Source organism: Ovis aries, chromosome 8 (assembly GCF_016772045.2).
Source record: "Ovis aries strain OAR_USU_Benz2616 breed Rambouillet chromosome 8, ARS-UI_Ramb_v3.0, whole genome shotgun sequence".
Taxonomy (NCBI): Eukaryota; Metazoa; Chordata; class Mammalia; order Artiodactyla; family Bovidae; genus Ovis; species Ovis aries.
In genome coordinates this window covers 67,918,022-67,932,047 of record NC_056061.1, presented here as the reverse complement: position 1 = coordinate 67,932,047, position 14,026 = coordinate 67,918,022, and the positions used below count along the sequence as shown (strand labels likewise).

General features: G+C 40.6%; 1 protein-coding gene across 5 annotated transcripts in view; it reads right to left on the bottom strand.

The window, feature by feature from the left end:
- Positions 1 to 14,026, bottom strand: part of AIG1 (androgen induced 1) — a 258,208-nt gene that overhangs the window by 34,261 nt on the left and 209,921 nt on the right. The window lies entirely within an intron of this gene.

Here is a 14,026-nt window from a genome sequence, read left to right as displayed (position 1 = left end):
ATCATCACCCCTCAACAGCTGTTTTGCCATCGCTAGGAGAAAGGATAGTGTCATTTCCTAGCAAAAGTGCTTCAGCAGAGACCAGTGTATGGCTTGTCCAAGTGGTAGAATGGACATGAAAACATGCAGTCCATCAATTGCTCCCCTGGTTTCTCTTCCGTATCTTAGTTTTTAAAACTGTATTTTCCTTATTCTCATTACAGGAAATTATAGAAAGATGTAATAGGAACAAACAAATTAGAATATAATAAAGGAATAAAAACAACCACTGTTAATATTTTGCTATACATCCTCCCCCTCCCCTAAACTTTTTGTTCATATGATTTATACACAGTTAAGATCATACTGTGCATGCCACTTTATTTGGAATTACAGCATGAGAATTTCTGATATGCAATTTTAGAAATTCTTTTAGAATATAAACCCTGACCAGAGCTGCTGAAAACTCCATTTTATGGATGCATCAACATTTTTCTATCTATCCATCTATTTATTTTTGACCTCACAACATGGTTTGCAGGATCTTAGTTTTCTGATAAGGGATGGAACCCAGGCCCCAGGAGTGAAAGTGCTGAGTCCTAACCATTGGATCGCCAGGGAATTCCATGTACCAACACTTATTTAACTGATTTTTATCCTTGGTCATTAAGTAGTATAAGATTTTTCAATTTTTACTTGAATAATTTTAATTTAAATAATTTTATTATTTTTTAAAATTTTTATTTTTACTTTATTTTACTTTACAATACTGTATTGGTTTTGCCATACATTGACATGAATCCACCACGGGTGCACATGCGTTCCCAAACATGAACCCCCCTCCCTAATTTAAATAATTTTAAAGATATTCATTTTAAATCAATATCTTCTGTAGAAATCTTTGTTAAATTATTTTTAACTGATGTATTGATGATTTACAATATATTATATTGGTATCAGGTATACAACCTAGTGATTTAAATTATTTTCTTACAGTCAAAGGTTATGATTTTAAGGCTGTTGATACATAATGCCAAATTATGTGTGAACCAACAGCAGGTTAGAAAAGAAGGCCAAATTAGCTTGCAGAAAGGATGTTCTGGCTTGTACCAGCAGTGTATGGATTTAGATATGACGTTGGACGAGACACTCCAAAGAAGTTGTGCGGAATATTTCCACTTGTTTTCGAACCCAGCGGCCACTCTAGATTCTCAGTTCAGTGGGCCAGGATAGGGATAAAACTTATCCCCTCCATACGGTAAGAAGAAAGGAAGGTCAAGCACTCCTGACATTGAAATTTGGTGGACAGACACAAGGGAAAAAGAACTTCTTAGGTAAAGCTGACTCAGGATATAAATTTACCTTCCATCGCTGGATAGTTTTCCAAGAGTAAGAAGATGGTGGAACCAAGAACTGAACCACCAGCAACTTTGAATTCTATTAAGGATACTCCTTAATGGTCATGAAAGAGTCTTTGTTCTGCTCTTGCTGTGTGGTTTGCATGTTCTAGGAAAAGGCAGGAAACCGTATGTTATGATTTTCAAACTCTAATAAGTACTGTCACAAAATGGAACCAGGTGACAGGTAGACCTGGGCAGAAAAGACATGGTAGGGATAGTGAAGGGAACATCTTTGGAGCAACTCACTGTTTACATTCATAGAAAAAACAGGATATTGTAAGAAATGATAAGATACTGGCAATTCTTTGCTTTAAATTTTCTCTTCTAGATAATTATTCTGACTGCCAATACATGGCAATTAGACTATGGTATGCCTATAATGTCGGGTGGGTGACTCCATAGTTGGGTAGCTTTATATTTTCTTATCCTTTGCTTCTCTGTTATTGTTTTAAATAATTAGTATAATTAACTCTAAAGGGAACCACACAAAATTAACACCTGTGTTAATACAGAGATGGTATGTATTTTAAAGACTTATTTCATTGTTTTTTTTCCACTATAATTTAGTCACCTCAGATAATGTTGGCATAGAATTTCACCAACAATTTGAGATGCCAGAAATAGTTCTACAATAGTGATTTCATGTAAAAAGTCAAAAATATAGTTAGCAATAAGGCTGAGACTTCTCAGATCCCACACAGAAGAAAAATCTCTGCAAATCAAATGTTTATACTGAAGATAGTGGTGACTCTAATAGTCTGTGTTGGTTATAAAATGATATTATTTTGACTTTTTAATAATAAGATGTATCTAAGCTCGACTTCTTACTCCATTGCACCACACTGAGTAAAAATTCACTCATTCTTCTATAAATCTGTATAAGGTCCAACCACTAATCTGAATATTTTTACCCAGTTAACATTATTTTACCAAGCCTATTTGCTGATCATCAGATGTCAAACCTGGAAAGGTTAGGATGTCCTTTGGTGATGCCAGGCCAAAAAAAAAAATCTCTTTGAAAAACAAAAATCTCTCCAGGTCATTTCATTTCTGGCATCATCGCCACTAAAAAGGAACTATTTCTTCCATCAGCGAGGACAAAAGATCTTTCTGTGGCTAGCTGTGCCCATGCCAGTTTTGACCAGGGGCAAATTCTATATGAGAGTACTAACAGCTTATTATGTAGAATTTTCATGCACTAAATAATGTATATCCCCTTTTCTAAAGTTTTATAATACAAATTATGTTTACTGATAAACATTACATATTAACAAAAGTAAAAATAGTGCAAAATATTTACAGCAAATATAAATGTTTCTCTGCATGTAGCTAAAGTCTTATGACTAAAGAAAAGATTTTAAAAAATCCTATGAAAGGCCTTGTTGAATCTCTAAGTTACCTTTGGCAGCTAATCGTGACCCAAAATCTGTAGCAGCAAGAGGGGCAATTACTTCAGAAGTAGGGGTACAAGAAATTCAGTTCTAACCCACTCCCAGGCAACACTGTTTCAATGACTTAAGAACCAGGAAAGAAATATTCAGCTCCATTTAAGATCAAAGCTGCACAAGAGTGGTAAGCTTACATTTTGTTCACTGTGGTATTTGCAGCACTTAAAGAAGAGCCTAGCACATAGGAGGGGCTCAATAAATATTTGTGGAGATCATTTAATCTTTGAAACCACATCCTAAATGAGAGTGACTAACTCTTTTCTGTTGATGGGACTAACAAAGACTCGGAAAAAGTAACTGTCTTTTTAAAAATTAGTTATTTATTTGTTGTGTTTGGTTGAGCTTTGGTCTTCATCGCTGTGTGCAGGCTTTATGGAGTTGCAGCGAGCGGGAGCTGCTCTCTAGCTACGGTGTGTGGGTTTCTTAACCGCTGTGGCTTCTCCTGTCGCAGAGTACGGGCTCTAGAGAGTGTGGGCTTCAGTAGCGCGTGGCCCACCAGTTTAGTGGCCACCCCCGATCCCCCACCCCCCGGCATATGGAATCTTCCTGAACCAGGATCAAACCTGTGTCCCCGGCATTGGCAGGTGAATTCTTAAGCACTGGACCAACAGAGAAGTCCAAAGGCAATAACTGTTGTGCCCTACTAAGTAAGTCTACCAAGTGGTCAAGACCCAGTTCTGTCTCCAAATTCCATGCTGTTTCATATATTAGAATTATGTCTTTAAAAGATATCAGAGATAAATCATGTTTGACTCAATAAGCTTGTGGCAGTACATGATCTAAGGTCACTTATGTTGTCTCTCAACAAACCAGAACTATTTTTTTGGTTAAGCCTCAATATAAACAAAAAGATTTTCACTGTGAGAAAACACATTTTACTAAATGAGTTCTTTCCTGTGACATATAGGCATTCAGAACAGTATCATGGAGGAAAGATACAATGCCTGAGAAGTCAAAAGTCCGAATTCAGTCCTGTTGCATGCTACATGCTTTTTTAAATAATTTTTTTAGTCAATTCACTTTTTTCCCCTTAAATAAATATATTTAAAGGAAAACTTACAAGGTTTTTAAACTCTCCTAAATGGAATATGTTAATAGAAGATAACCACAAAAACAAATACAATGAAAACTAATTGATCTGGATAAATATTCAATAGACACGTTTGCCCGTTTGATTCAGAAGCCTGCTCTATATGTGTTAAATAGGCGTGTTAGAATTAGAGGGGCATTAAAGACGTGCACAGAGAGCTGGACACAACTGAGTGACTTAGTATGCCTGTGCAAAGACAGGCTAGAATGAAATAGAGACCCTTCTAAAGGAAATCAGAAGGACTGAAAGATAATTGAGAGAGAATTAGCTTTTCACCAGGTGACTCAATACTATTTAACGCCAGGGCCCTGTGCCTTTCAGTTATCTGTAAACTGTACCTGTACCTTCTAAGTGCTGAATTATTTGATTTATGAACAGGTGTGCTTTTGCCAGAAAAAATGGAGAGACAGATGACTAGGAAGTTTAGGTATGGATGGAGGAACTTAATGGTATTTAAGAGGATTTAAAAAATGGATTTATACTACACAAGAAGGGTCTGGACTTGCTATGGGGAAAATACTTTGATTATTTGTGATGGCATTTAGTAATCTATAAACTAAAGGGAAGTTTTATAATAAACTTTCCTGCAGAATAAATAGAAGGATTAAAATATATGCTGTGTGATGGTACAAAAGTAGAGCAGATGAATTAGGAGACTGCTCAAGATTACTTTAAAGTTCTAGCATCTGTGGTTATAGTCAGAATGTGTAGTACATAAAATATTAAATAAAATTTGAAGACTTTCACCTTCCATTTCTTTGGTCTTTCTCCTGCTTTCCAAAATATATAGATATTTAAAATGAACATTTAAAAAATTGCTTATTTATTTGGCTGCCCTGGGTCTTAGCTGTAGCTTACGGAATCCAGTTCCCTGATCAGGGATCAAACCCAGGCCCCCCTGCATGGGGACCATGGAATCTCAGCCCACTAGACTACTAAGGAAATCCCCCCAATATTTTTTTTAATAGAAAGGTACTGCTTCCATACCACATAACATGGATTAAAAATCATTTCAATGGACATTGGGGTACATTTACCTTTTGAAATAACTAGGACATAGAAACAACTTAAATGTCCATTGATGGAGGAATGGATAAAGAAAATGTGGTCCGTATATACCATATATACGACGGAATATTGTGCTATGCTGTGCTTAGTCGCTCAGTCATGTCCAACTCTTTCTGACCCCATGGACTTATAGCCTGCCAGGCTCCTCTGTCCCTGGGGATTCTTCAGGCAAGAATACCGGAGTGGGTAGCCATTCCCTTCTCCAGGGAATCTTCCAACCCAGGGATTGAACCCAGGTCACCTGCACTGCAGGTGGATTCTTTACCAGCTGAGCTACCAGGAAAGTCCATCACTTAAATATTGGATCTTAAAAAAATGGTACAAATGAACCTATTTACAAAACAGAAATAGAGTCATATATGTAGAAAAAAACACAAACTTATGGTTACCAAAGGGGAAGGGTGAACAGGGATAAACTGGGAAATTATATATATTGACATATACACACTACTATGTATAAGACAACTGAGCGACATATATAAAACAAATAACCAGTAACAACCTACTGTACAGCACAGGGAACTCTACACAATACTCTGTAATGACCTACATGGGAACAGAATCTAAAGAACAGTGGATATATGTATATGTATTGACATAACTGACTCACTTTGCTGTACAGTGGCACAGGACTGGAAAAGGCCTGTTTTCATTCCAACCCCAAAGAAAGGCAATGCCAAAGAGTGCTCAAACTACCAGACAGTTGCACTCATCTCACATGCTAGTAAAGTAATGCTCAAAATTCTCCAAGCCAGGCTTCAACAGTATGTGAACCGTGAACTTCCAGATGTTCAAGCTGGATTTAGAAAAGGCAGAGGAACCAGAGATCAAATTGCCAACATCCACTGGATCATCAAAAAAGCAAGAGAATTCTAGGAAAACATCTACTTCTGTTTTATTGACTATGCCAAAGCCTTTGACTATGTGGATTACAACAAACTGTGGAAAATTCTGAAAGAGATGGGAATACCAGACCACCTTGTCTGCCTCCTGAGAAATCTGAATGCAGGTCAAGAAGGAACAGTTAGAACTGGACATGGAAAAACAAATTGGTTCCAAATCGGGAAAGGAGTATGTCAAGGCTGCATATTGTCACCTTGCTTATTTAACTTATATGCAGAGTACATCATGAGAAACACTGGGCTGGATGAAGCACTAGCTGGAATCAAGATTGCCAGGAGAAATATCAATAACCTCAGATATACAGATGACACCACCCTTATGTCAGAAAGTGAAGAATAACTAAAGAGCCTCTTGATGAAAGTGAAAGAAGAGACTGAAAAAGTTGGCTTAAAGCTCAACAATCAGAAAACTAATATCATGGCATCTGGTCCCATCACTTCATGGCAACAGACAACAAAACAATGAAAACAGTGAAAGACTTTCTTATTTTGGGCTCCAAAATCACTGCGGATGGTGACTGCAGCCATGAAATTAAAAGATGCTTGCTCCTTGGAAGAAAAGCTATGACCAACCTAGACAGCATATTAAAAAGCAGAGACATTATTTTGTCAATAAAAGTCTGTATAGTCAAGGCTATGGTTTTTCCAGTAGTCATGTATGGATGTGAGAGTTGGACTGTGAAGAAAGCTGAGCGCCAAAGAATTGATGCTTTTGAACTGTGGTGTTGGAGAAGACTCTTGAGAGTCCCTTGGACTGCAAGGAGACCCAACCAGTCCATTCTGAAGGAGATCAGTCCTGGGTGTTCATTGGAAGGACTGACGCTGAAGCTGAAACTCCAACCCTTTGGCCACCTGATGCTAAGAACTGACTCATTGGAAAAGACCGTGATGCTGGGAAAGATTGATGGCAGGAGAAGTGGTCGACAGAGGATGAGATGGTTGGATGGCATCACTGACTCTATGGATATGAGTTTGAATAAGCTCCGGGAGATGGTGATGGACAAGGAACCCTGGTGCGCTGCAGTCTATGGGGTCACAAAGAGTCAGACATGACTGAGTGACTGAACTGATGATGATGCAGAAACTAATACAACATTGTAAATCAACTACATGTTAATATAAATTTTAAAAAGACCAAACAACAAAAAAAAGGGTTTTCTTCCTTGGAAGCAAAACCATCTTTTGAACATGAGGGGTTCCAGACCATCCCTTGCCTAGCTGGATAACGAGAGAGCTGGCCATCCTCTGTCCACTGATTTGCATCAGTAGGGCACAGGCAGACCTTTGAGAATGTTCTCAAGGTAACAGATGCCTCAAATCGCTGTCTGAGCTAGCTAAAAATGAGATTGCTGGGGATGTCTGGCTTGCTGGATTCCAGTGGAGCAGTGCTCATGGTGGTCCCCATGTAAGTAGAACCCAGTTCTTCCCTTCATGATTGTCAGGATAGGTTTTCTTATATTCTATGACAAATTTTGATCAAAAAATAAAAAATTGAAGGATGGCTCTGTGTGTGTATGTGTGTAATTTAAGCCCTCATAAATTATAAATAAAATTATAAATAAAAATAATATGGAAAACAGCTCTAGGATACAGAAAGGCATACACTCCATATTTTAACATGAATATTTTGTTCCTTTGCTCTGCCACCCCTTAACCAGAGTAAAAGGGGATTAAAATAGAAATTTCTGTGCTGTCATAAAGCAACAAGGAATTTCCAAGTTTGAAGTTAAAGCCCATTGTATTAGCAAAACATGATCTAAAATGATAGGAGGGGTGATATGAGAAAGACCGCCCCCCCCCACCCCCGCCCAAGAAAAAGTCACAAAACACTGACAGATTCTAACCTTTGCAAAGCTTCTGGGCTCTCCAAATAAGGCAAATGTTTGATGAATGCAGAGAAAAGCAGCGCTGGGTGGAGCATGCGCAGAATTGGGGTGGGGCTGCTCCTGGAGCAACCGTAAATTCAGTCAGTGGATGTGCCCAGATGGCAATGTCAAACTGGGCAGCTTGGAAACAAAGCTGAGGCAGGCTCTAAAAATCCTGAATTTTAAACTCTGAAAACCCAACCAAATGTTTTCTCCTGCCACCAAAAACTGTCATTATTAACTTTATTAATTGGTCAGCTCAAAATCTGCCACCTTCCCTCTCTCTCTTCACAATAGGGATATTTCGGTGTTTTTTTAATCCTCAGGAGTTTCCAGTCTCTAGGAGTCAAATGGAACTTCCCCGTGTCAGGGGCCTCCCTCTCCTGAGAGCTGAGGTGCTGGCTTTAATGTGGTCACACCAGTACAGTATGATACAGAATCTCCCCAGAAACACCAGAGCCTTTGAAATTGTGCCTTTTCTGTGTGGAGCTGGATACCTGTCACCACTGGCTCTCAAACTGTCCAAGATACGCTTACACAGGCTTCTCAGAATGAGGTTAGAAATGTGACCCAGGGTCAGAAACATAGATTCAGATGGAACCAATATTTCTTAAGTGTCAGTATGTTCCAGGCACTTCCAAAATGCTTTATGGACTCAATACTAAATTTGGGACTCATCCAGTTCTAACATTAGCCCCAGCAGCTCTTAGGATATGGTTTTAATAATTAGGCCAAATAAACAAAACAGAGTCATGCACTGAACCAAGACATGCGTATCTTTGCAATTAAAAGCAAATGATGCATTACAGAAACAATTAACACTGGGACAGTGGTACCAGGCTATGATTTCTGCATTTAAAAAGCAGTTTTAATATGACTCAAGGGAAGTTAGTATCTCCTGCTGAGTCTTGCTAGTGAAGGTATCCACAAGGTGTTGAGGCTCTGTGGCATTATTGGGAAGCTCTAGAGTGCTGCCTTCTTTTCAGCCCAGCAGCCTGGGGGCCACTAAAAGGAATTTTGTGAACACGGTTCCCGAAATAACCCATGTTGTATCTTAAAAGGTAAGAGTGACTTGAAAGTGACCCCATAGTCACTTGTTCCATGAACATTTCACAATTAGTATCTGTGGTTCGCACAGAATAGCAATGTGAGGATGACTGGTCTGAGATGATCAAGTGATTACAACATGAGGTGCTACACACAGATGTGCACACTCAGGACAGCGCACAATCGGTATAGATGTGCACACTTGGGACGGTGCAACGATTGGGGTGACCTGGTCTGCTGGGGTAGGTCGAGGGAAAGCTGCACACACCAGAAGACATTTCAGTTGGGTGTTTACATGTGACTAGGGCTTCACAAGTAGAAGAAAGGGCGCAGGAAAACGTTCATTTACCAGCTCAAGAGGAAGAAATGATGTAAAGGCCCCGTACTGACCACTAAGGAACCATCACCATGTCACAGGACACGAAAGAGCATGAAGAATGATGTCTGGACAGCTGAGGTGGGCAGCAGCCAAATCGTGCAGTATTTTTATATGGACTCTGTTTTTGTAAGAGGCAGAGGTAGCTCTGCTTAAATTCCTCCATACAGCTGGAAGTGCACGGACGCAGGAGAAACATACTTGGGTATTGATAGCAGAAAGGGCAATATACTTTGGCCACCTGATCCAAAGAGCTGACTCACTGGAAAAGACCCTGATGCTGGGAAAGATCTGAGGGCAAAAGGAGAAGGGGGTGGCAGTGAATGAGATGGTTAGACGGCATCACCAACTCAATGGACATGAATCTGAGCAAGCTCCGGGAGATAGTGAAGGACAGGGGAGCCTGGCAGGGTCTCAGAGAGTTGGACATGACTCAGCAACTGAACAATAATAAAGTAGAAAGGGTGAGCTGGAGGCAGGATGGAGGACAGACTGGAGAGAGGAGAGATTTGTCTACGGGCACGGTCCTCTCTCCTTCCTTCCCTTTGTCCTGCCTGCTCTTTCCTCAAGGCCGGAACCTGAGTCTCTCCATGACTTTCTTCTAGGTATTCCTCAGCCTCCTCTCTCTACAGCTGACCTCTCTACAGCTTCCTCACCTACAATTTCCCCCTCTTTACTTCTCTTTTCTCTTTTACGTTAATAATTGCCATACTACTGGAAAACAGTACAGGGGAAAGACTAAAAGAGAAATCCGGTCTTCATTTTATTATTATTTTATTGGGGTGTAATTGTTCTAAAATGTTGTGTTAGTTTCTGCTGTGCATTGAGAAAGTTCTGGCAAACAAACATGATAGGTTAAACAAGCCAATGACCTCATTCATCTCTCTGTCTCATGTTGCTTCCCCCATCATTCATTACGTGCAGAAACACTGCATATAGTCATAAGAATGTTTACCATTTCCTAAGCTTCTAATACAGGCTCAGTTTTATATACTAAACATTTCCAATCAGCATTATATCTAATTCTTAGAGCAACTCTAATGAAACATATTTTCATCTCCATTTTATAAACGAGGGAGTGGAGGAACAGGGATGGACTTGTCAGAGGTTACACAGAAGTAGGCAATGGTGCAGCCAGCCTTAGACCTCGGATTTGTGAGCGTGAAAGTCTCTCAGTCATGGCCGACTCTTCGTGACGTCATGGACTGTAGCCTGCCAGGCTCCTCTGTCCATGGAATTCTCCAGGCAAGAATACTGGCATGGGTAGCTGTTCCCTTCTCCAGGGGATCTTCTCAACTCAGGGATTGAACCCAGGTCTCCCGCATTGCAGGTGGATTCTTTACCATCTGAGCCACCAGGGAAGCCTAAGAATACTGGAGTGGGTAGCCTATATCCCTTCTCTAGGGGATCTTCCTGAACCAGGAATTGAACCAGGGTCTCCTGCATTGCAGGTGGATTCTTTACCAGCTGAGATACCAGGGAAGTTAATAGAGCTCAGATCTACTAGACTCCAAACCTGTGTTTTTTTCCTGAGTGACACATACTGCTCCCCGAACTAGCTTGTTTGTTCATTCACTCAATAAAAAGCTTATTGTACTCCTATCACGTGCAATTCACGATTTCATGTGTTTAAATATATTCCAGGATAGAGCAGACAAAGATCACCGCCCCAATGGATGGCTGTTCTCGGGAATGCATTTCAATTTTGTTGTTGTTGTTCAGTTGCTAAGTTGTGTCTGATTCTTTGCGACCTCATGGACCGTAGCACACCAGGCATTTCAATTAGGCAAATACAAATGTGGAGTCTCTCAGCTCAGAAAAGACCAAAGTCATTAGGACTGCATAAGTATTATACGAGATTCTGTAGTAAAAGTGACCTATACAGTACATGCAAAAATAACTGAGAGATTTTGGGAGATCTCTCACTTAAGGTGAATTGCTAAATGATATTGTCTAATATCTACTGCATGCCAGTCCTCTACATGGATTCAATTCAGTCACTCAGTCATGTCCAACTCTTTGCAACCCCATGGACCAGAGCACACCAGGCTTCCCTGTCCATCACCAACTCCCAGTTTGCTCAAACTCATGTCCAAAGTCATTTATATCTTACAGTGATCCTCTGAGGCATATGTTTACATCAATTCTGTTTTACAAAAATCGAGGCACAGGGAAGTTGAGGAAGTTGCTCTGGGTTCACCAGCTGGAAGGTAGTGGGTTTGGGCTTAGACTTGGGCAGTTTGGCTTTTGGACTTATTCTTGAACTGTGATGCTCTATTACCTGTGAAGCCCTTGGGAAGACCTGAGGATTGAGAATGGTCAGTGGAAAAATGGAGACAAGGAAGTGATGGTCTTGGTCTCATGACTGTGTCTGGGAGGAGAAGCTTGGCCCTTCCCTCACCCACACATTCACCTCAAGGGGCTTCAAGGGCTGAAGGATGAGGGGCCTCTACACCCAAGGCTAAAAGGGAGACTATCAGAACAGACTTCCCATTCATATTTGGGGGTAAATCTCATGGGTACCAAGAGCCTCAGGTAGGCAGAGAGAAATGAATAAGAATAATCGCAGTCCACTGACATAGGAAGGCACTGAGATGCTATGGGTGGCTGTTTCTTGTCTTTTCTTTGGCCTCAGTTCAGTTCAGTTCAGTTGCTCAGTCGTGTCTGACTCTTTGAAACCCCATGAACTGCAGCACGCCAGGCCTCCCTGTCCATCACCAACTCCCGGAGTCCACCCAAACTCATGTCTGTTGAGTCAGTGATGCCATCCAAGCATCTCATTCTCTGTCATCCTTCTCCTCCTGCCCTCAATCTTTCCCAGCATCAGGGTCTTTTCCAATGAGTCAGCTCTTTGCATCAGGTGGCCAAAGTATTGGAGTTTCAGCTTCAATATCAGTCCTTCCAATGAACACCCAGGACTGATCTCCTTTAGGATGCACTGGTTGAATAAATGTATTTGGAAAGCATTTTAGTCAGTGGGTTGAAAAGGAATGGAAGGAAGAGTAATGGGAGACATATTAGAGGTAGAAGGCGAGGGAAAGGAAATTTAATCAGGTGTTCTTGTCATCAGGAAAATTTCCAGCACTCTTAAAGCTCATGACACACTGTCAAGTTCAGGGAGCAGGTACAGAAAAGCGAAACTCATTGTGAGGAGCACTCTGAAATTAAAAAGAACTGGCAAAATAAGAAAGTAGGACTTTAACGTCATTCGTATGCTTCTCTAAGATTATTTTGAGCTCCATAGAAATATGCATCCAAGTCCATCAGCATCCTCTACTGTTAGGGTATTATTCCGACCACTTGATTCCCTTCTCTGAAACCTTCTCACTCTCTTCAGAACAAAGTCCAAGTTTCTTACCACTGCCTTCAGAGACACATCCCATCTACTGGACTCAGCTGGCTTTTCCAGACTAATCTCACACATTTTATACTGGCAACTTTACTGTTCCACCAAAAGACCTTTCATGGCCAGGCCTTTGCTCATGCTCTTTTCTCTGATTATAATCCTCTGATATTTGGGAGCTTCTCTTTAGTCCACACTGAAGGCATGGTCATTTTCTGCTTATCAGAGAATCACCCCTCACAGATCTCTGCTGCTTCACAGTTAAGTTGGGCAGTGGGACTAGTTCTGGTCAATGCTGCTGCTGTTGCTAAGTTGCTTCAGTCGTGTCCGACTCTGTGCGACCCCACAGACAGCAGGCTCCCCCATCCCTGGGATTCTCCAGGCAAGAACACTGGAGTGGGTTGCCATTTCCTTCTCCAGTGCATGAAAGGGAAAAGTGAAAGTGAAGTCGCTCAGTCGTGTCCGACTCTTCGCAACCCCATGGACTGCAGCCTACTAGGCTCCTCCATCCATGGGATTTTCCAGGCAAGAGTACTGGAGTGGGGTGCCATCGCCACAGGCTATTATTAACAAGAGTGATGTGGTTGCTTCTAGGTTGATGCTGGTGTGAAGATACTGAGTATCAATAGGCCACAGAATGCTACAGTGGACACAAAGGAAGGGGAGCACCGTGAGGCACGGGGAACTTCTTTAGGGAGAATGGACAAGCTTTACTGACCATTGTAGACTTAGCCCCATGCTCTGAACAGGCAACTTAATAGTGCCTCAACAAACCTTTGTTCAAGGACCACGAAAATATGACTTTCCCCTAGGTAAGCCCTGTTTTCCATTAGTTTTAATATTAAAAAGACCTGGCCATTTAAGATGAATAAAAAATAAATTTCTAGATGCAGTATATAAGTGCATTAAAAATACCTTCATCTTGAAGGGACAAAAAATAAAATTTTCTATTACAGATAGGAACGGGACTACTTTGCCCCAAATCATATTCATCTGGTACTAAATTACCTAACTAAAGCAGAAGCTAAACAGTCACAAAATACAGAGAGGCATTAATTTTTTGAAGTGAGAAAATAGTAACACATTTCCATCAACTTTGGTAATTTCCCTGCATTCCTCCACCACAATACATAAGCAGATTTCAGCCATCCCAAAGAAGCTTCTTCACCGAGTCTTCAAATACAATGATTTCAAATGGTTTTCATTTAGCCTTGTTTATGATAAAATAAATGTTATTCTGATTGATTGGCAAATGTCTACCAGCAGCTATAGGAGCAATTATGTTTGACATGAAGACGTTATAAAATCTATAACCCAAACCTTTAAAGCCCGATTTGAAATGTCAAATTTGACTTATGAGAGCCAGTTATAATCCAGCTTCACGCAAAAAGCATTAAGTTAATGCTGGAGCAAAGTACTGTGGCCAAGTGTGCGCTGGCATAATTAATCAGGGATGTTTCAGAAAAGAATCGTCTCCAAGAAGTTATTGATTTACTGTCACGACACGT